The sequence below is a fragment of the Panicum virgatum genome, chromosome 5N (assembly GCF_016808335.1).
Source record: "Panicum virgatum strain AP13 chromosome 5N, P.virgatum_v5, whole genome shotgun sequence".
Lineage (NCBI taxonomy): Eukaryota > Viridiplantae > Streptophyta > Magnoliopsida > Poales > Poaceae > Panicum > Panicum virgatum.
Genome location: NC_053149.1, coordinates 47,800,089 through 47,822,498, shown reverse-complemented (window position 1 = coordinate 47,822,498; position 22,410 = coordinate 47,800,089).

Here is a 22,410-nt window from a genome sequence, read left to right as displayed (position 1 = left end):
GATTTATTTGTCTCATTTGTGGAAGCTTGCAATGCATGGAATATGGCTATCATTCATGACTTCAAAGCAAGACAAGCACCTCATGAATTAAGAAAGAAACAAGTGTTCATGTGCTAGTTGATGGTTTCTAAATATGGCTTGTCAAAATGAAGCATGCTTTGTCTAAGGAATTTAAGGTTCATGATTTACAAAGCAAGACAAAAAAGTGAAGACATGAGAATAGAATATGGAATTCATTGTTGATGTGCAAAGCTTAGCTCAACATGGCAAGGGTAAGTGATGAAGAAACCAACCGAGATGATTAGTGCGAGGGACTAAGCAAGCTTTTGTGGAGCGACGACTCACCATGTGTGCGAATTGCTATGGTGAAGTGCTAGTATCCGTGGGATGTTCGAAGGATCATATCCAAGTCTTGTTGTGAGAAGCAATGTAATGCATCAAATATCACATTAGGGTGACTTGAAGATCCTAGAATAGTTTTGCAAGATATATTGGGACTCTAAGTCACTAGCTCAAGTATGGATTTGCTCAAAAGAGAAGATCATGCAATATTGGAATCCCTAGTTCTAGAAAAATCAAAGTATGGCAAATATGAAGTGATTCAAGACTCAAGTGGATGGATTGTGTTTTAATTTTAACCTTGAGTATAGGTATGTCGTACTATCAAGAAGGATGCAACATTGATATTTTGACTCGGTCAAAAGTGCTCATAGGTAACCCATGTGAGGATCCTGAGAGAAAAACCCTGAGAACTAACTTAGAAACTCTTGAATGATCAATGCATGACTTGATGGATCAAGTGGAGGCTCTTAAGGAGATTTTGGGTTTCTCTGGCTCAAACCGGTCTGACCGGTCGGGGTCCAACGGCTAGTTTATTCAAACAGACCGGTTTGATCAGTCTGTACTGACAGTATAACGGCTAGTTTTTGGGAGATGGGTATTTATACCCCTCAGCCCTCTCTTGTGAGGGTTGCTGGTTCCTTGCTTTCATTTGAGCTTCTTGAGGCTTCTTCTTGACCAGCTAGTCCTCCCCAACACTCTTTGTGAGTTGTGCTAACTAGTTTTCATATCTTTGGATTGGGTTGAGAGATTGAGTGGTTGTGAGATTGTTGAGCATTGTGAGAGCTCCATTTCGAGCCATTGAAAGCAGCCATAGCTTGAGCACTCTTGATTTCATCAAAGATTCATTCTTGCATTTGTTACTCTTGGAGGCTTGCCTCCTAGACGGCTAGGTGTCGCCGGCTAGCTCCCAACGGTGTGGTGAGCAGTGGCAAGTTTGTGCGGACGTGATTTTACCCCCTTGGTGGAAAAAGATCAAGATAGTGGAAAGGAGGAAGTGATTGAAAAAGACCCAACTCAAGGGATCGAGTTGCAAGAGACTCACGCCCAACAAGTTTCTCAACGGAGACGTAGGATTCACGGTGGTGAATCTGAACTTGGGGAAACAAATCCTTGTGTCTTCTTTGTGGTTTGCCTCACTACTCATTTCTCTAGCTATTACTTTGTGCTTCCGCTTCAATCTACTCGGTGGTGGTATTTTTTGTGTACAGGGACTAGAAATATACTTGACATCATCTACAAGAACACTACACCAAGTTACATTTGTTCTAGAGCAAAAGAGGGGAGAAACTCTGATCTCGGGCAGGTTCTGCGTGTGACCGGTCTGACCGATTGGCCTCTGTTTTCTGCAGCTAAGTGTTTGGCCGGTCTGACCGGTCGGCCTGATCGATCTGACCGGTCTGTGTACTAACCTGTGTTTAAGTACTGAAGTTTGCAGAAATTTAAGAACCCCTATTCACCCCCCCTCTAGGCGACATCCAAGGTCCTTTCAATTGGTGTCAGAGCTTCGGTCTCCGGATTGAAGCTTCACCCCTTGGAGAATCGTGATGTCGACTACTTGTGATGTACCGTTTGAGCCGCTATCTTTAGATGGCTCAAACTACTCTTCTTGGTCAGCTCACGTAATTAATGTCTTAAGGACCATGGGTTCTTCTTTTGAGCAGGTTGTTGATGAAAGCATTCTCCCCGATGACTTTGACAATTTGTTCAAATTGTCAAATGAGGAGATGAAGTGCTTAGTCAACAATCGTCGTGTCGTTAACCTCTTGTTTAAGAATATGGACAGAGAACTTTCAGATATTTTACACAAGGATGACAAGTTGAAAATGATACGATGCGATGCTCATCATCTTTGAAAGTTCATTGAATCAATTTGTGAAGAAGATGATGAGGATGATGATCAAGAAAAGGAGGAGGAGTCACTAAAGGAGTGTACTACAACAGCAACACATACTCATCCTCTTGTGACTCCCTCGGAGGAACAAGGAGCCAAATCTGCCGGGTCTGCTGGTTCCCAGTTGGAACCGGTCAGACCGGTCCATGTGACCGGTCTGACCAGGAACCAGAAGAAAAAGAGCAAGAAGTGCTCCCGAAGGAGATCAAGACAAGCACAAGCTTCAGAGATGTCGGCATCTTCCAGTAATGTTGATTACAAGTGCTTGGTGGCCAAAATCAACGAAATGGCTAAGGAAGATGAATTTCAAGTTAGAGTCATCAAAACTCTAACTCAAGAACTTGAAATGATCAAGCAAGAAAAAGCTTCCTTGGCTCAGAGGTATAATGAATTGTCCAATGATTATGCTAACGCTACTAACTCCTCTATTTGTGTAGCATCATTGGAGAAAGAAAATCAAATGCTCAAGACTCAAGTTGAGAGTCTCACTAACAAACATGTGGCTTTACAAGGCACTCATAAGGAGCTTGAACATTCTTATGAGAAGCTTGCTGAATCACATGCTTTGCTAGACATTGCTCATGAGGTTGTGATAACTTCGGTAAAATCTTGTCAACCTCTCTCTCACACACATGCACACACTCACAAGTTCAAATTTCATTTTCTTGTGATAAATCGTGTTGCTCCCAAGCAACAAATTCTTGTGTCGAGCATGTTGTTGCAGAGTCTTGTGATGACCTCATTGCGGAAGAAAAAGATGAACTCAAGCGAGAGGTCAAAGAACTCAAAATTGAAATGATCAAGTTGAAGAGCAAGGGTCACGTGCAACCTTCTCAAGATAACTATGATTACATGGTGAAAAAGCTTGAGAAGGGTTCAAACTCCACTAGCTTTGCTCCTCAATAAAATCAAGCAAAAGAAGAAGGTCTTGTTCAAATTAATAGGTTAAACATTCAACCCAAGAACAAGACAAAGCTCTCAAGAAAAGAAAAGCAAAGAGCAAGAACTAGGATATGCTTCAAATGCAAAGAAAGGGGTCATCAAATTGCAGCATGTCCTATTCAGCAAAGTGAGGGCAAGTCTGACTTGACTGGTCAGATCGGTCATCCTAGACCGGTTAGACTGGTTGGTGCTCAGGGTGCCCAACATCACCCCTACAAGTGCAATCAATTTTCAAACTCTTTGGTGAAGCCCAAAGTGAAGTGCAAAATTTCAAGGACAATTCAGAGTCAAGCAAAGCTAAACATCGCACTTTCTACACATGTAGAGAAAAGGGGCACTTGGGTAAAGATTGTCCCAAAGGTAAATCACCCAACTCAAACCTTGTCCATTATAATTTCACTAAGCTTAGGAAGGACGAAGCCGGTACTTGTGCTATTAGAGTGATAGACACTCCTCGAACTAGCATAAGAGCCATTTGAGTTCCTAAGCATCTTGTGGCTAACTTGTATGGACCCAACAAGGTTTGGGTACCAAAAGGTACTTGCTAAAGCTTGTAGGACTTTGGAGATGCTTAGGAAACTTGATTTGTGGCTAGAAGATGACTCAACTTAGAGTAAAACCAAGTGTGAAGCTACTTTGCATATCTTAACTCCAATGGCATCTCAGTATTGTGTGCTAACTGTCACTTGAGTCACTTTTAGTTCTTTGTGAACAAAAGTGTATCATTGATTTTGTTATGATACATTTGAGAGTGACTTAAGTTCTTTTTCATGTTTTAAAATCTTTATGCCATATGGTGCTTTTAATGTCTCTCTTGTAGAGAGTTTGCTTTGTGTTGAATTATAGGAATCAAAGGTCATATCATTTGCTTTCAACAAGACAAAATCTCAGAAGAATTACTCTATTTGAGATGACATATGAGAGAGACACTATTTTACTGCACAGGGGCGGATCATCCAGAACCACCCCGGATGATCCGAGTGTACAGTGATTTTCGGTACTGAGCAAATCCGGATGATCTGGTCTTCCACCGGATGATCTGGACCCAGACCAGTCTGACCGGTCTGGAGGACCGGTCTGACCGGTCTGGCCCAGTGCTACATCTATGTGCATCCCAAGCAAGACTTGATGCTATGGATTGATATTTGAAGAACTTTCTTACTTAAAGCACAAATTTGGGTACATTCATAGTGACAGTAAGCAACTCAAGCACAGTTTCAATATTTGTAAATTATTTATGTGCTTTGACCAAATTTGTGAATGAGCCTCCTCATGTTCTTTATTGAATAAAGTGACTCTTAACTAAGGTATTTAAAATCTTAGGCATTATTTAAGGGGGAGCTCACTCTCAAATTTGTGTCACTCGTGGGACTAACATTTTCTTCTAGTGAACTTGTAGTCTCAATAAAAAGAAATAGAGAACTCTCTCATGGAGTATGCTTTGTTGTACTAAAGGATAAATGGTAACCTAATCAGTTATTTTCGATATTTGTGTCACTAACCCTTGCATAGCTACTCTCCATAATATAGTTTAAATTCCTTGAGTTGGCCTCTTGTGACCAAATTAGTGCATATGAACTTGTTTTCCACATACCTTCTCTTGTGCACTAATAATTGAGGAATTTAGCCTATATTGTGAGGTTTCATCTTTAGCGATCCAAAACCCTTCCACACTAAAAGGATCACGAAAGTGAAACTAGAAGCATGTGCAATAAACTTTGTCTCCTTTCTTGATGAAATGATTGTAAAATCCAATGAGAATAAAGGAAGGTGGGATCAATGATAAATATTGCACAATGCTTATCTAAATGGCAAAGGTATGTTTCATAAACTTAAAGTTTCTACCTTTGTGCATCTAGGCCACTCCTCTTGCTAGTGTGTGCATTTACATGTCTTGTGTGACATAGGATAGTTTCCTTTCAAAAGCTCCACTAGCATGATAGGGAAGCGTGAGTGTATAGGATATAATTTGATTCTTGGTCTTTGTGACCCAATTGAGCCATTTGTGACTATAGTTTTCCTTGAATTGATTGTTGGCTAGTCACAAGTGGTAAAATTAACTCAAGTCCATAAAATTCAAATCTATCTCCTCTATTCTCTTGGAAGTATCAAGAAAAGGCTTGGAATCTTGGATTTATGATCTATATCCATCAAGTTATCTATCCCAAATCTTATCCCTAGACTTCTTCTAAGAGAAACAGCCCTTGGACTTCAATTTCCAGCTGCCAGGGGCCGACCGATCTGACTGGTCAGCCCGACCGGTCTGACCGGTCAAGCCTGGCAGTTACTCTTTTCCCCCCTCATAGGCCAAACAGTAAAATTCTCATCCCATTCATCTCTCCACCGACGCCACTTCATCTCTCTCTCTCTCCCACTCGCGCACAAGGTCCCTCCATTGGCGATTTGGAGATTCAACCAAGGAAAAGGAGATCCCTTTGTGGGATTTGGATCACTTCACCGGCCTGACCGCCCTCCTAGGCCGGTCCTTCGATCTCTCCTTCGAAATCCCATTCAAAAGGTACCCTATGGCTTGTTTCTCATCGATTTACTTGTCTAGGCCATAGATTCAAAATCCCTTTGGTAGAACATCTCCTGCAACATCCTGGAACCTATTCCTAGAAGATCATTCATTTTCATTGGGTATTTTGAACGCATTCACGATCTAGGGTTGGACTGGGTCGACCGGTCTGACCGGTCGCAATGACCGGTCTGACCGGTCTGCCCAGTGGAACCCTAAACTATGAATTTGTGAAATTTACTCAACACATCTTATCCTAGGATTGCTCTTTATCTCATATATATATCATCCTTGATCAAATCTTGCCCTTAGATTGCTATTGAAGCCATTGGCTCGTTTCTGGGTGTGACCGGTCTGACCGGTTGCACAGAACGGTCTGACTAGTCTGCCCAGAACAGACCCAATTGTTTCAATTTTGTTCCTAATCGATTCCATCAATGCAATCTGTTCCTGTGGTCTTATGTCAATATTCTTTGAACTCAGGGACGCTGTATGAGAGAAGAACAAAGCGCCGCTATGATCAGTCCAGTGATGTGCACATGGCAGACGCAGATGAGGGTGGTTCTAGTCACCCAGATGCAGCCAGCGGGAGGACATTAAGGCCAAGTCCAAAGAGGGTAGCAGACTTTGTGGCTGGGGATAGTGGTAGTGGCTCCACATCTAGTGATGAGGATGATGTGGAGGACTCACCATTCAGGGTTGAGCCGAGACATGGCAAGGCCCCAATTCAGGAGAATAGCAGCGAGGATGAGGAGGCAGCCCCTGGTGATGATGAGCATGATGAGGAAGATGATAGGCAGGAGGAGGACCTCAGCTTTCCTACCATCAGAGATCCTATCAGGTTTGGCCGTGGCAGATGTGTGGATTACTCGGCCAGTGGGATGACTAGGGAGGTAAAGAGGTGGAGGAAAATTGATCCATACTCTTTGGAGAAGACCTCTACTGATCCTAGGTTCCACACTAAGGAACAACAAGATTTCTATGAGTTAGTGATCATCAGAGACAGAAAGATTGCTGTTGATGCTCAGTGGGTGGATTGGAGAGGCATGGATAGGGCAAATGATTCGCTGTTCCAAGAGATCATGAGTGAGTGTGAGAAGAAGAATATCAAGGCACTCATGGGATTTCAGAAAGATTGGAACAAGGAGGTAATTGCTGAATTCTATGCCACAGTGTATTTTGGATACATTGGTGATGAGAGAGCTATATTCTGGATGACTGAAGGTAGCTACTACAAAGCCAGATTCACTCAGTTTGTCCGTGTTCTTGGGCTTGATAGAAATGATGCAAATATGCCCAAGATCCACCTTCAGCCTGTGCTCCAGAATGAAGATATGAGATTCATGTATCCAAGGAATGAGGTGGGCAATGCAGGAAAAGTGACCGGGATGTACACCTACTATTCCATCTTGAACCGGTTGCTTAGAAAGACCATTTCTCAGAGAGGAGGGAATCCGAGTGACATTTCTCTTCATGCAAAGAACCTGCTTGCTAGACTGAGGCCTGGAGGAGAGGATTTTTGTGTGGCAGATTACATTTGGGAAGAGATCAAATATATTTCAGAAAATCCCCAAAAGATCTGTGCTTATGCTCCTTACTTGATGGAATTGATTGAAAAGGCCACAAAGACCAAATATCAAAGTGATGTAAAGCATGAGCCTATTCGTCCTAAAGTGCCCAAGCACAGGAGAGAGCCCTCACCCCACAAGTACTTTGAGAATGAAGAAGAAATTGAAGAAGAGGAGAGAGAGCAGCCACAGCAGCAGTCACCTGCTGCACAGACTGTGACCGGTCGGCCCAGAGGCAGCCCAGCAGCAGGCAGAAGGCCACCTCTCCCATGAAGAAGCTGATAAACTTGTTTGTTGGGATGTGCAAGAGCCAGAGGGATATTGAGGTTGAGCAGCAGAGGCAATGGACGACTAGTAAGAAGGAAAGAGACTCAGTCAAATTGATGCACAACGCAATGAACCTTCAGCCACCTCGCTCACCCATCTCACCTTCACCTCCAGAGGTTGAGATTCCCTCAGTAGATGCAAGGATGCAGGCCTATCATGATGCTGGTTACTTTGAGCAGTATGGCCACATGTTCTATCCAGACTTTGGAGCCGCATCCTCTCCTGCACCTGGAGAAGGGGTCATTGGGACGTTCACGTCTTTTGGAGGAGCGGGTACCTCTGGATCAGTTCCATACCCTCCTCCTTCACCCTTTGGTTTTGACACTCTTGGAGCTCCAGGGACATCTACTATGGCACCCCTCTATGGTACTCAGCCAGAGGCTTCTCGTCCTTCAGCAGCGGAGGTCCTTGCTCAGTCCACAGCTGCCGCCATCTTTGGGTCTCATCTTGTTGTACATGATTGGGATGATCGGACTTCCTCAGATGCCACTGGCAATGGGGGAAATGGGCAGTGATTTGTGCCAAGCTACTTCTCCCAAGACCCTTTATAGTGATAGATGACAAAGGGGGAGAAGAATAAAGATTAAAGCTTCAGCTTGGCAAAGGAAAAAAGGAGAAGAAGAGGACAATTTTCAGAGTTTATGTTTTCTGTTTAGGACAGACCGGTCTGTGTTCGGTCTGGGCTTTGTAACTCTGAAAATTGTAAATAATTTCGTACTTTATCTCGTTTGTGGACTTGAGACTTGTAATGTGTGATACTCTGTGTAATGCACCTTTTGAAATTTATTTAAGTCAATTTATGCTAGTGTGATGCTCACTTGTATGATGACCTACTGTTTTTGGTGTCTGTCAGGACAGACTGGTCTGACCGGTCTGTTGGACCGGTCTGACCAGTCAGCACTGACAGAACCAGAATTTCTTTTCTTTTGAAATAAAGTGAATACTCTTGTCATATGCATCACCTATAGTACTTTGTAGGCACACATACACTGTTGCAACCCATGAATTCTGAAATATAGGGGGAGCTCCTATTTGTTTAAATATGTGAAGCACATATTTAGGGGGAGTTCATGATATATATGAGAATTTAAAAGATTTTATTTGATTCATTTGTAAGCTTTAATTAGGGTTGTCATCAATCACCAAAAAGGGGGAGATTGTAAGTGCATCTAGGCCCTAATGGGTTTTGGTGAGTTGAATGACAACATGATTAAAGGACTAACGATTTTATTAAAGTTGTCAAGAGCAGGGATTCATTTGCAAATCAGTTATTGGCTTTAGCTCATGTGATTAAGAATCAAATAAAAGAGAAGCATGATTGTTTAAAGTCAAGCATATTGTGAAAGAAAGCATGAGACAAGTATTCATGGGATATTATCAAATGGTCTCTATTTATGGCTTGGCACATTTGAGGTACAAATTGTTGGAAATATTATTGCAAGACTTCATGGTTTGACAAACATAAAAGGAGACATATACTTGTAAGCAAGATTTATTTGTCTCATTTGTGGAAGCTTGCAATGTATGGAATATGGCTATCATTCATGACTTCAAAGCAAGACAAGCACCTCATGAATTAAGAAAGAAACAAGTGTTCATGTGCTAGTTGATGGTTTCTAAATATGGCTTGTCAAAATGAAGCATGCTTTGTCTAAGGAATTTAAGGTTCATGATTTACAAAGCAAGACAAAAAATTGAAGACATGAGAATAGAATATGGAATTCATTATTGATGTGCAAAGCTTAGCTCAACATGGCAAGGGTAAGTGATGAAGAAACCAACCGAGATGATTAGTGCGAGGGACTAAGCAAGCTTTTGTGGAGCGACGACTCACCATGTGTGCGAATTGCTATGGTGAAGTGCTAGTATCCGTGGGATGTTCGAAGGATCATATCCAAGTCTTGTTGTGAGAAGCAATGTAATGCATCAAATATCACATTAGGGTGACTTGAAGATCCTAGAATAGTTTTGCAAGATATATTGGGACTCTAAGTCACTAGCTCAAGTATGGATTTGCTCAAAAGAGAAGATCATGCAATATTGGAATCCCTAGTTCTAGAAAAATCAAAGTATGGCAAATATGAAGTGATTCAAGACTCAAGTGGATGGATTGTGTTTTAATTTTAACCTTGAGTATATGTATGCCGTACTATCAAGAAGGATGCAACATTGATATTTTGACTCGGTCAAAAGTGCTCATAGGTAACCCATGTGAGGATCCTGAGAGAAAACCCTGAGAACTAACTTAGAAACTCTTGAATGATCAATGCATGACTTGATGGATCAAGTGGAGGCTCTTAAGGAGATTTTGGGTTTCTCTGGCTCAGACCGGTTTGACCGGTCGGGTTCCAACGGCTAGTTTATTCAAACAGACCGGTCTGACCGGTCTGGGGACCGGTTTGACCGGTCTGTACTGACAGTATAACGGCTTGTTTTTGGGAGAGGGGTATTTATACCCCTTAGCCCTCTCTTGTGAGGGCTGCTGGTTCCTTGCTTTCATTTGAGCTTCTTGAGGCTTCTTCTTGACCAGCTAGCTCTCTCCAACACTCTTTATGAGTTGTGCTAACTAGTTTTCATATCTTTGGATTGGGTTGAGAGATTGAGTGGTTGTGAGATTGTTGAGCATTGTGAGAGCTCCATTTCGAGCCATCGAGAGCAGCCATAGCTTGAGCACTCTTGATTTCGTCAAAGATCCATTCTTGCATTTGTTACTCATGGAGGCTTGCCTCCTAGACGGCTAGGTGTTGCCGGCTAGCTCCCAACGGTGTGGTGAGCAGCGGCAAGTTTGTGCGGGCGTGATAGTGGAAAGGAGGAAGTGGTTGAAAAAGACCCAACTCAAGGGATCGAGTTGCAAGAGACTCACGCCCAACGAGTTCCTCAATGGAGACGTAGGATTCACTTTTGTGAATCTGAACTTGGGGAAACAAATCCTTGTGTCTCCTTTGTGATTTGCCTCACTACTCATTTCTCTAGCTATTACTTTGTGCTTCTGCTTCGATCTACTCGGTGGTGTTGTTTTTGTGTGTGCAGGGACTTGAAATATACTTGACATCATCTACAAGAACACTACACAAGGTTACATTTGTGCTAGAGTAAAAGAGGGGAGAAACTCTGATCCCGGGTAGGTTCTGCGAGTGACCGATCTGATCGGTCTGTTGAACCGGTCTGACTGGTTGGCCTCTGTTTTTTGCAGCTAAGTGTTTGACCAGTCTGACCAGTCGGCTTGACCGGTCTGTGTACTAACCTGTGTTTAAGTGCTGAAGTTTGCAGAAATTTAAGAACGCCTATTCACCCCCCTCTAGGTGACATCCAAGGTCAGCGCGTGCGGCGGGGAAGGATTTGGTGGGAGCGGCGTGATTGACGAGCGGGGATTGACCGCGGGTACGCGCGGGCGGGTAAGTCAGGCGCTGGTGACAAAAAATTCGCTACCCAGGCGGAATTGCACTGCCCAGTGCGACCAAATGTGTCTGCCTCTGGTTTGGTCAATTTCTTTTTGCTGACATGTGGGCCTTAAAGGGGTGGTCTGTGAGGTGGGTGGCTAGGTTAGTCTTGGTAATGCTACTTTCTATTTCTTTGGATCCTTATAGTATTGACTACCGTCACTTCCGTTACCGATCACCGTTAGAGGGTCCCGGGTGGCTACACGTTAGTCTCTCTTTTTCCTCTCTGTTTTTCTCTCCCTTTCTCCACCTCTCTCTCTCTCCTCACTCGCTCGCTGCCGGGGTGTAGCTCAACGCGCGCCGCCAGCGAGGTCGGCCCTTAGAGGTTTAATGGTGTGCGGCGGACCTGGTGCGTGCGATGGGACAAGGCAGCAGCAGCGGCAGAGGGCCGGCGGCATGGGAGCGGCGGCACGAGTGCGTCCCAGTGGCTGTGGCGGCGAACACACGTAGCTAGCTCGAGCACGAGCAATAGGAAGCCGAGGCGAAGCCATTTTTGGCATTTCTCATTGGAGAATGGGGCAGCGAAGAGGTTCTCACCGTGGCGTCTAACGGCGGCGCTGGGCGGTGCTTGCGACCAGTGGGGAAGCACCTCTAGTGGTCGGCCGGTCGAGGCGACGGGAGGGGGAGGTCGGCGGGGTCCAGCTGTGGCTCCTAGCGTGAAGAATCGGCTAGAGATGTTGTGGTGACGGCGAATTTGGCCTGGCGGGTGGAGCTGCCCTGCTTTGGCGCCGAGGCGGGAACGGGTGGCGACAAGTTCGGGCGTAAGGGCCGCGGGGTCGGGCGCCAGGTGGCAGCGAGGAGCATGGTGAGCAGCTCGTCGCACTCAGTGACCTCACGGTCGCCGCATGCCCTGAGCGCGGCAGTGCCGACGTCGGCCTTGGCGAGCAGGGCCCCAAGCGCGGCGGACTCGATGTCGGTGGCAGCAGCACGAGCGAGGAGGCGCCTCTCGGCCTCCATCCAGGCGGCGGTGGCTGGTGCGCGCGTCCTCACAGCAGTGCGCGTGGAGCTGCTCTTCGGCGGCGAGCAAGAGAAAGAGGAGAGAGAGGAGTAAGGAAGAGAAAAATGGAGAGGGAGAAAGGGAGACTGACGTGTGGGCCTCCCGGGACCTCTAACGGGGATTGGCAAAAAAAATCAAATTGGAGACATATGGGAAAGATTTTAAGTTTGGGTGTCAAATAGATAAGGCTCATTATTTCTAGTGTCAAATAAGCAATTCTTTTCTTTACCCGTGCCTATGCTCGTCATGCACTCATTGGGCTGGAGGCTTGTCGGCGGCATCCAGAGCTAGCCAAGCGACAATGGGAAGGGGTGTCAAGCACTGAAACTGGCCGATCTGATTTCTTTGAGGATTGCAAAGAGATTTTCGTTTGGTTCTACACATTGTAATTTCATTACGGCCGATCGGTTATCCTTTAACTAATATATAAGAATAGCAACACAAGGACAGGCAGTCTTGTGGTACGGTATTAGATGAATTGTTAATCTTCAATCACTTTGTGCCCCATGATGCTATCCTTTTCACCATTATGTTCATGGTAACTACTTTCTACTTAATCCGGTCTTTCCCATCCACCTAGGCCTCATTGATTCACCTGGACAAACTTACCACCTGCACACATGCTCATTTAAACAATTAAATATACATGTGTTTTGTCATTTATCACCAAAACCCACTTAGGGGCCTAGGTCACTTTCAATCTCCCCATTTTTGGTGATTGATGACAACCCACATGTAGCTCATTTGATAAACATAAAACTGTAAGCATCTAGCATATAAGAGCTCCCCCTTAACGTATGCCATGAATTTGAATTTCACAATTGACTTAACATGTCAACAATTTGCATACGTATCAAGAAAACAAGCAACTCTTATATGTTTTACAGTGGGGTGAGCATGTGAGTGCAAAAGAAATCAAGTGATGCATATGACATGATATCCACACAAAAGAATTGTGAGTTTGCAGCAGGACCCGGAGACTCCGGCCATGTGCCCGGAGACTCCGGACCAAGAAGTCCGGAGTATCCGGCCTATAGCCCGGAGTATCCGGTCCTCTGCACAGATCACAGAAAACAGTCATCACAACAAGTCTAGTTTTAATACAAACTATCACAAATTTTCTTAGAGCAAATTTAAACATTAGCTAAGCACAGAGTAGCACTCATTACATAATATCTTACACCACATAGTCCTTACAAAAGAGTTCAATACGATCACAAGGTTCGATAACGGAAAGGACATAGTTCGAAACGAAAACGAAAAAGAGTGCGACACATGCCCAACATAGAGCGACATAGTGCGATACAAGCCCAAATGAGTACAACATAAATGGCCATTTCACTCCCCCTTTGTCATCAAGTGCCAAAAAGGGAATGAAAAGCAACAAGAACGTCTTCTACTCATCATCATCTTGGGCGTCATCCTCGGTGGTGTCCTCATCTTCATCTGAGTCTCGGTGCTCATGGTAGCCTTCGGGCTCCTCTTCTTCGGTCTCCACATCTTCATCAAAGATCTCTTGCCCACTAGGAGGAGCACGAGAGGAGGAAGTAGTAGCACGGCGACGGGGAGAACGAGGCTGACGGCGAGCACGAGGAAGTGGAGCATGAGCAGCTGCAATGGCGGCCTCATCGGCGGCATCCCACTCCGCAAAAGGGTCATCAAACTCTGGTAGATTACGATGTGATTCCAAGGGAAGACCTAGATGACCTCGAATCTCATTGATGGACCTTGTGTTCTCATGCACCTCATGTGCAATGTTCCGGCACATCCCAAATAAGCTGCGAAGGGCCCTCTTCATGAACGAATCATGGTGACCATGGCGAGAGGAGGAGGTGCCCCTAGAAGGGGAAGGTGTCGGATCAAGCCTTGGGTTCCTTGTGGCACCGTCATGAAGTGGAGGAAGTGGAGGTGCATCACCGGAACAGGCACGAAGGTGGAGTGGCTCATGCCTGCAAGTCTTCTGGAAGGTGACCTTGGTGACCCTCTCAATCATATACATAATGTATGGTGCAGCAGGGAGTGACTTCTTTGCCTCAACCATAGTCCTTCTCAGCTCATTCCAAATGAAATCCATGATGCAAAAGGGTCTACCACCCGGCAAGGTGCGATTAAGAAGATTGACTGCATAGTACCTTAGAGCAGCTGGATAGTGGCTCTGAAGAACTGATTCATTGTGTAGTAGATAGGCAAAAGAGTGCTAGCATTTCCCTTCTGAGCCCAATATGGATTGAATAATAGCTGTGGCAATTGATATGGCTTGAGTTGCTGCTCAACATGAATGGGATCACGCTTCTCATCCTTAGACCCTAGACCAAGGATCCTAGAGAAGGTCATATAGTCCACACAATACTTCGCTCCCTCAGTGGTCCAGTAGAATGCTATCTCCTTTTCATCATAGTATAAAGAAGAGTGAAATTGGGCTAAGATTTCTTCATTCCAATTATACCTGAATCCCATGATGTCATACAAACCCATTCCCTTGCACTTGGCTATTGCTTCATTGAAGAATGGATCATTCATATCTTCATAATACTTCCAATCCACATACTTGCAAGGCACAATGGGTGCATCGGGCTTCCTCATACAAACGGTGGCATAAAAATCTGAATGGAGCTTGCACCAAAAGCGCCTTTCAAGGCTCTCACACTTCTCAAACTTGTACACTGGTTCTTTGCGAGCTTCTCTGAGAGCCACATCTTGCTTATAGTAGTCTCTGGTCATCTCCACTGCAAAGCCTTGGACTTTGCTGGGGTCGTGCAAGCCTTGGACACCCCGGATACTGTCGCTGCTCAGGAGAGTACTCTACTTGTAGGTGAGGTGGAGTGCGAGGACAAATAGCATGAGAAACCCCTGACCTTGTTGGATTGGGGCGAGACGGAGGTGCCAATGGTCTTCCTTGCATGATATAAGGAGCTTTCCTTGGCCCCTTAGCTTGTGAGCTACTCCCGGCGGGCTCTTTGCCCGGTCGATGACGAGTACGCAACTCACGTTGCGGTGGATTCGGAGGAGGCACTTGCGCTTGAGCACTAGGATCATGGCGACACTTTGTCCTCCTTTGCCTTGCTTCCTCATCAAACCCACCAGCACATGGTCTCACCATGTCTAGAGATGATAAACAAACCAAAGATTAGGAATGGATGGGCTTAGGAATGAAAAAGTTGTGCTGGATAGTGGTCAGTCCGGAGACTCCGGGTATAAGCCCGGAGACTCCGGCCCAGAGGGTCCGGAGTATCCGGACAACCCTACCCCGAAGCTCAAAGATTCAAGATCAAGAATTTAACCATGGGATTGACATGAAATTTGAGGTATAGGTTCCTACACATGCTAGAAAGAGATTCCCTAAAGGTTAAATCTAGAAACCTATGACATTGATAGATCGAGCGATTCAAAGTTCAAAGTATCTTTTGGACCGTTGAGAGCGCGGGAACTTCAGATCCAAGGTCTCCCCGGAGATTCCGGAGGGGAAAGCAACCTTCCTTCAAGGAATCACTAGTTTTTGATGGTTGGAAGGTGAAAATCGCCTCTAGGGCGATTGTGGAGGAGAAGGGGAGAAAAGGGGCGGCGCCGGTGGTAGAAAGGAGAAAAAGAATGGTTCACCCCGACCCCGCAGTAATTTATACCTAGATTTCACTATCCGGAGTATCCGGCAACAGGGCCGGAGTATTCGGACTGTCCGGATTTTCCGGTCCTTGGGCTGGAGACTCCGGCTCCCCCTGAGACTGAGCAAGGAGTGCAAAGATAGGTCTTGATTTTGATGGAATTTTAGAAAGGATCGAATGGTGTGAGACCACACTACTTAGCTTAAGACCAGCCAGCAATCAATCAAAAGGAACCATGGTCTTAAGTAGGTAGAGTGAAAATCCAAATCTTACAAAACAAACCTTTCACACTTGTTTGGAATTGAAAAATTTTCTTTCCAAAAGTTCCTATACTAGTTTCACATAAGTATGTACAAGAGTTCAAGCAAGGTTACGAGAATCCAAAATATTTAGCTCACTCCTCAAAGCACAAAACCTTTGCTCATCTAGAGGCTTAGTGAAGATATCAGCAAGTTGCCCGTCGGTGCTTACATGTTGTAAAACAATATCTCCCTTAGCCTCATGATCCCATAAAAAGTGATGTCTTATATCTATGTGCTTTGTTCGGGAGTGTTGCACCGGGTTGTTAGCTAGTTTGATTGCACTCTCGTTGTCACACAAGAGAGGAATCGCACTAAAATGACAACCAAAGTCACTCAAAGTTTGCTTCATCCACAAGAGTTGTGCACAACACGCACCGGTGGCAACATATTCGGCCTCCGCCGTGGACAAAGCAACTGAATTTTGCTTCTTAGAGCTCCACGCTACCAAAGACCAGCCAAGAAATTGACAAGTCCCGGTAGTGCTCTTTCGATCTACTTTGCAACCGGCATAATCCGAATCGGAATAACCAAGTAAGTCGAAAGATGAGCCTTTGGGATACCACAAGCCAAGGTTAGGAGTGAAAACTAAATATCTCAAGATTCTTTTAACCGCCATCAAATGGCATTCTTTCGGATTAGCTTGAAACCTTGCACACATGCACACACTAAGCATAATATCGGGCCTAGATGCACAAAGGTAAAGGAGAGATCCAATCATGGAGCGATATACCTTTTGATCCACGGCCTTTCCATCTTCATTGAGATCAAGATATCCTTGTGTAGGCATTGGAGTTTTGATGGGCTTGGCATCTTCCATGTTAAACTTCTTAAGCATATCTTTGGTGTACTTAGTTTGACTAATTAAAGTGTCATCCTTGAGTTGCTTGATTTGAAATCCAAGGAAGAAGGTCAACTCACCCATCATAGACATCTCGAATCTCTTTGTCATAATCCTACTAAAATTCTCGCACCAAGTTTGATTAGTAGAGCCAAATATAATGTCATCGACATATATTTGGCACACAAAGATATCTTTATCAACTTTGCGAGTGAAGAGAGTAGGATCGACTTTGCCTATCTCAAAGCCTTTCCTTAAGAGAAAATCCTTAAGGCATTCATACCATGCTCTAGGTGCTTGCTTAAGCCCGTAGAGCGCCTTATGGAGCTTGTAGACGTGGTTTGGAAACTTTGGGTCTTCAAAGCCCGGTGGTTGCTCAACATATACCAATTCGGAGATTGGTCCATTAAGAAATGCGCTCTTCACATCTATTTGATATAGCTTGAAATCATGGTGAGTAGCAAAGGCAAGTAATATACGAATTGACTCAAGCCTAGCTACGGGAGCGTAAGTTTCACCAAAATCCAAACCTTCGATTTGCGTGAATCCTTGAGCAACCAACCTTACCTTGTTTCTTGTAATCACGCTATTTTCATCTTGCTTGTTTCGAAAGACCAACTTGGTTCCTATGACATTTTGCTTGGGTCTTTCTACTAAGGACCAGACTTCATTCCGAGTGAAGTTGTTCAACTCCTCTTGCATGGCCATCACCCTATCCGGATCATCCAATGCTTCATCTACCTTAAGTGGCTCCAAGGAAGAAACAAACGAGTAATGTTCACAAAAGGTAGCCAAACGAGAACGAGTGGTTACCCATTTTGTTATGCTTCCAAGGATGTTGTCCACCAAATGATCCTTTTGAATAGTATGATGTACTCTTGGATGTGGAACATGTGTTTGTTGTTGAACTTGTTGAGCCTCTTCTTCAACTTGAGGTTGATCTTGATGATGAGATGGTGATTCTTGATCCATGTCCCGGATACTCCGGTCCTCTTTCCGGTTAGACCGGATTTGAGACCCGGAGTCTCCGGCTTGGTTTCTGGAGTTTCCGGAATGCGCTGCGGAATGTGTTCCTGATGTACTTGGAAACACCATCTCATCGTCATCTTGATCTTCTAGTTCTTGAGGCTTTATCTCTCCAATGGCTAGCTTCTTGATCGCCTTGCTTGATGGTTCCTCCATGCCTACAACATCATCAACTTGCTCCCCTTGAGAGCCATTAGATTCATCTAATGTCACGTCACACGCAATCTCAACGCAACCGGGGGTTTTGTTAAAGATGCGATAGCCGTGAGCATTTGAGGCATAACCAAGAAGAAAACCCTCATCTACTTTAGGAGCAAACTTGGAGCTTTTGTTTTTCTTATTTAGAATGAAACACTTACTCCCGAATACCCTAAAGTAGGATACGTTGGGCCTTTTACCAAGGAGAAGTTCATATGCCGTCTTGTTCAAGATCTTGTGGAGATAGAGGCGGTTGATTGCATGGCACGCCGTATTGATTGCTTCCGCCCAAAATTGATCCGAGATCTTGTATTCATCAAGCATGGTTCTTGCGGCTTCTATGAGTGTTCTATTCTTCCTCTCAACAATTCCATTTTGTTGAGGTGTATATGGAACCGAGAACTCATGACCAATTCCTTCTTCATCAAGATATTCTTCTATGTTGGTGTTCTTGAACTCGGTGCCATTTTCACTTCTTACTTTCTTGATCTTGGTCTCAAACTCGTTTTGGGCTCTCTTTGCAAATTTCTTTAATGTTTCTTGCACTACACTTTTATCATGCAAAAATAATACCCAAGTGAAACGAGAATAATCATCAACAATGACAAAACCATACTTGTTACCACCAATGCTTATGTAAGCCACCGGCCCGAAGAGGTCCATATGTAGAAGTTTAAATGGCTTGAGGGTGGTGACGATGCTCTTTGATGGATGAGGAACACCAACTTGTTTTCCCGCTTGACAAGCACTACACACACGATCTTTCTCAAAGGAGACATTTGTTAGTCCTAGGATGTGATCCCCCTTTAGAAGCTTGTTGAGATTTCTCATCCCAACGTGAGCTAGTCGGCGATGCCATAACCAACCTAAGCTAGACTTTGCCACCAAGCATGTGTCAAATTGAGCACTCTCTTGTGAAAAGTCCACAAGATATAGCTTTCCCTTGAGCACACCCTTGAAAGCAATGGAGTCATCGCTTCTTCTAATGACGGACACACCCTCGTTAGTAAAAAGACAATTGAAGCCCGAGTCACAAAGTTGTGAAATGGACAACAAATTGTACCCAAGAGTATCAACTAGAAGAGCCTTTGAGAGATTGAAATGTGAGTTTAGAGTGATTTTAACAGTTCCAAGAACTTTTCCTCTTTCATTACCGGCAAACGTGATGTAGTGGTCACCACTTGACTTTGTCAATGAATCAAATATACTCTTTTCTCCGGTCATATGATTTGTACATCTACTATCGATCACCCATGTTGATCCACCGGAGGAGTATCCCTACAAAACAAAGTTACTCTTTTCTTTTAGGTACCCAACAATACTTGGGTCCTTGAATGTTAGTAACAAGCACCTTGGGCACCCACACACAACTCTTTACTTTAGTATTAAAAGTGCGGTGACCAACAAACCTAGCAACCACTTTACCACGGTGGTTCCTAGTTAACACAAAATCCGCATAAAAGGATACATGTGACGCCGGGTCTTGTGTTTGTGACTTGGTTTGATTCTTGAACTTGTCTTGCCTTGAAGAGGATGCAACAATCTTGGCACCCTCATCACATGTTGTACCTCTCTTGATGAACTTGACATGACTAGATGTTTGATTCTTCTTTTCTCCCTTGCGGATGGGAGTAGTCATGTTCACAAGACCTCCATTTGCTCCCAAGGCGGCGGTCTTGTTATTCTTGACATATGGGATGGATTGTGGAATGCCTTGCTCATTCTTCCCATGTCCTTTGCCTTTCTCAAATCCAAACTTGCTCATATACCTTGAGCCAAATCCCTTTGAGTGCTTCTCAAACTCACCTACCCTTGAGTCGGGATTTGCTTTGGATGATTGCTCACTTGGATCTTGTAATAATTGGGTGAGCCTACTAATTTCCTTTCCCATGGCATTCATCTCAACATGGATAGTAGCACAAGTTTGAATGTCAACATTATAACAACGTGCACAACCATTGCTTGTTGATGGAGTGGATGAACTAGATTTCTCACTAGCTTTTGAGTTGCTTTCAAGAGTAGTGTTGTGTTCAACCTCAAGTGCCTTGTGAATGGCTTGTAAGCTTGTAAAGCTTTCTTGAAGTTTCGCATTTTCACTTCTCAAGTTAGCATTTGTGTCCTCTACCAAGGAGTATTTCTTGGTTAAGTCATTCACCTTTTTTTCACTAGTGAGCGACTCTCTTACCTCAAGAAGAATGCTATCATTGGTCTTGAGTGAGTTCTTAATCCTCTTGTTCTCCTTCCTTTCCTAGGCAAGGTCCATATCAAGAGTCTTAGTGGTTTCTCTCTCAAGCCTAAGCAACTCCTCTTGTGATTCAAGAGTTTCCTCTAGCTCATCCACTTTCATCATTAGTTTCATTATTTTAGTTGCTCCTTTTTTACCATATTGACTAATTAAACTAGCAACTTCATCTTCCTTATCTAATTCATCATCCGATGAGGTTGGAGAGTTTACCTTCACATTCTTGGCCATGAGACATATGATTGGATCTTGATCTTCATCATCGGTGAGATCTTCAAATAGTGAGGTAGAATGATGAGGAGTGACCTTGAATGCCATGGTAGCAACATCTTCTTGTTCGGATTCACTTTCTTCTTGTGAATCCCATTATTGACCAAGATGAGCTTCACCGGCCTTTTTCTTGTACCTTGGTCTTTCTTTCTTGGAAGAACCTTCTTTGTTTTTCTTCTTCTCTTCCGGACAATCCGCAATGAAATGTCCAAGTTTCTTGCACCCAAAACAAGGCTTGTTGGATCTTCTTCTTGGTTCATACTTTCCCTTGTTCTTGCCATAATTCCAGAAGTTGCCCTTTCTAAAGACTCTTCTAAAGTTCTTGATGAATAAAGCAATTTGCTCATCATCAAGCTCATCATCCTCTTCATGGCTAGATTCTTCATTCTTGGATGATTGAATTTCTTTCTCTTTTCCCTTGGAGCTTGCTTGCAAAGCTATGCCATTGTTCTTTGCCGCTTGCTCTTGAAGCTCGGCCAAGTCTTGATTGATCTTCACTCTTCTAAGTTGATCATGGTGAGCTTCAATTCTTCCAAGGACATTTTCGGCGGTGAAGTGCTTGAATCCACATTCGGCTCTTATCAAGCTAGGTAAAGTGACATCCCTAGTCATGTAAACAGTCAAGAGCTTATCCACAATCTCACGATCACCCTATTTGTCACCACTAAGTGACTTGATTTGATTGGTGATCTTCTTCATTCTATTGTACATTTCCTTGACACTCTCATCCTTTCTCATAGAGAAGAAGCTTAGTTCATCTTCTAGTGTCTTGATCCTTGATTCACGAACCTTTCTTGAGCCTTGATGATTGACTTGGAGAGTGTCCCAAGCATCTTTGGCGGTTGGTGCATCCTCTACCTTGTCAAACTCCTCCGGACTCACGGATGTGTGAAGGATATTCAAGGCTTGGAAGTTTCTTTGTAACACATATTGTTGCAAAGGTGTTGGTGTTTCATCTTCATCTGGAATCTCACATCCAACCTCTACAACCTTCCATAAATCTTTGTGAATTGCATTCAAGTACCCAAACATTTTGGTTTTCCATTGGTTGTATCCGGTTCCATCAAAGAAAGGAGGTTTTCCCATATGAATTGATGCACCATGGTCACTAGGAAGTTGGAATGTATAATCATGAGACACACGGTGATACTCAACTTTCTTCTTGCTCTTTGATGACCCACTCTTGCTTGATTGGCGAAATGATCTTCGCTTGTGGTCGGAATCCGAGTCATCACTTGAATCTATCACAATTTTGGAGCTAGCTTTCTTCTTTTTGCTCTTCAATTTTTGCTCCTTCTTCCATGCCTTCCATTCTCTATATGACAACTCATCATCACTTGATTCCGAGTCGTCTTCTTCCTTCTTGTTTTTCTTCTTCTTTCCATTTGAGTCGTTTGACTCATCGTGCTTTTCATTCTCAGATTCTTCATCTACCTTCTTGTTCTTGTCATCTCCCGTTGGATCAACATGTCCTTTTGGAGATTCTACCCCCAACATCTTTGATTGTTCTCCAAGCGGTTATGCTCAAATACGGAGTTCCAGGCTCTGATACCAATTGAAAGGACCTTAAGATGCCTAGAGGGGGGGTGAATAGGCAATCTGTAACTAAAACAACACTTAAAAACAGTCAGTGACAGAGGCTGCCCGGAGACTCCGGGTATAAGCCCGGAAACTCCAGGTTTTGGGTCCGGAGTATCCGGAGCTCAAGCCCGGAAACTCCGGGTAAGAAACTGCTGAAGGTAAATGCTTAGAAAACGAGAGGGAAAAGTAGATCGATGTATAATACAAGTACCAGGGGTTCCTATAGATGAAGTTCCACAAGTTGATTCGCCCTAGAAATTTGTAAATGAGTAGATCAAGCTCAAACCCTAGAAAAGAGTTCTCACAAGCAAGTGGTAAAGAAATGAAGT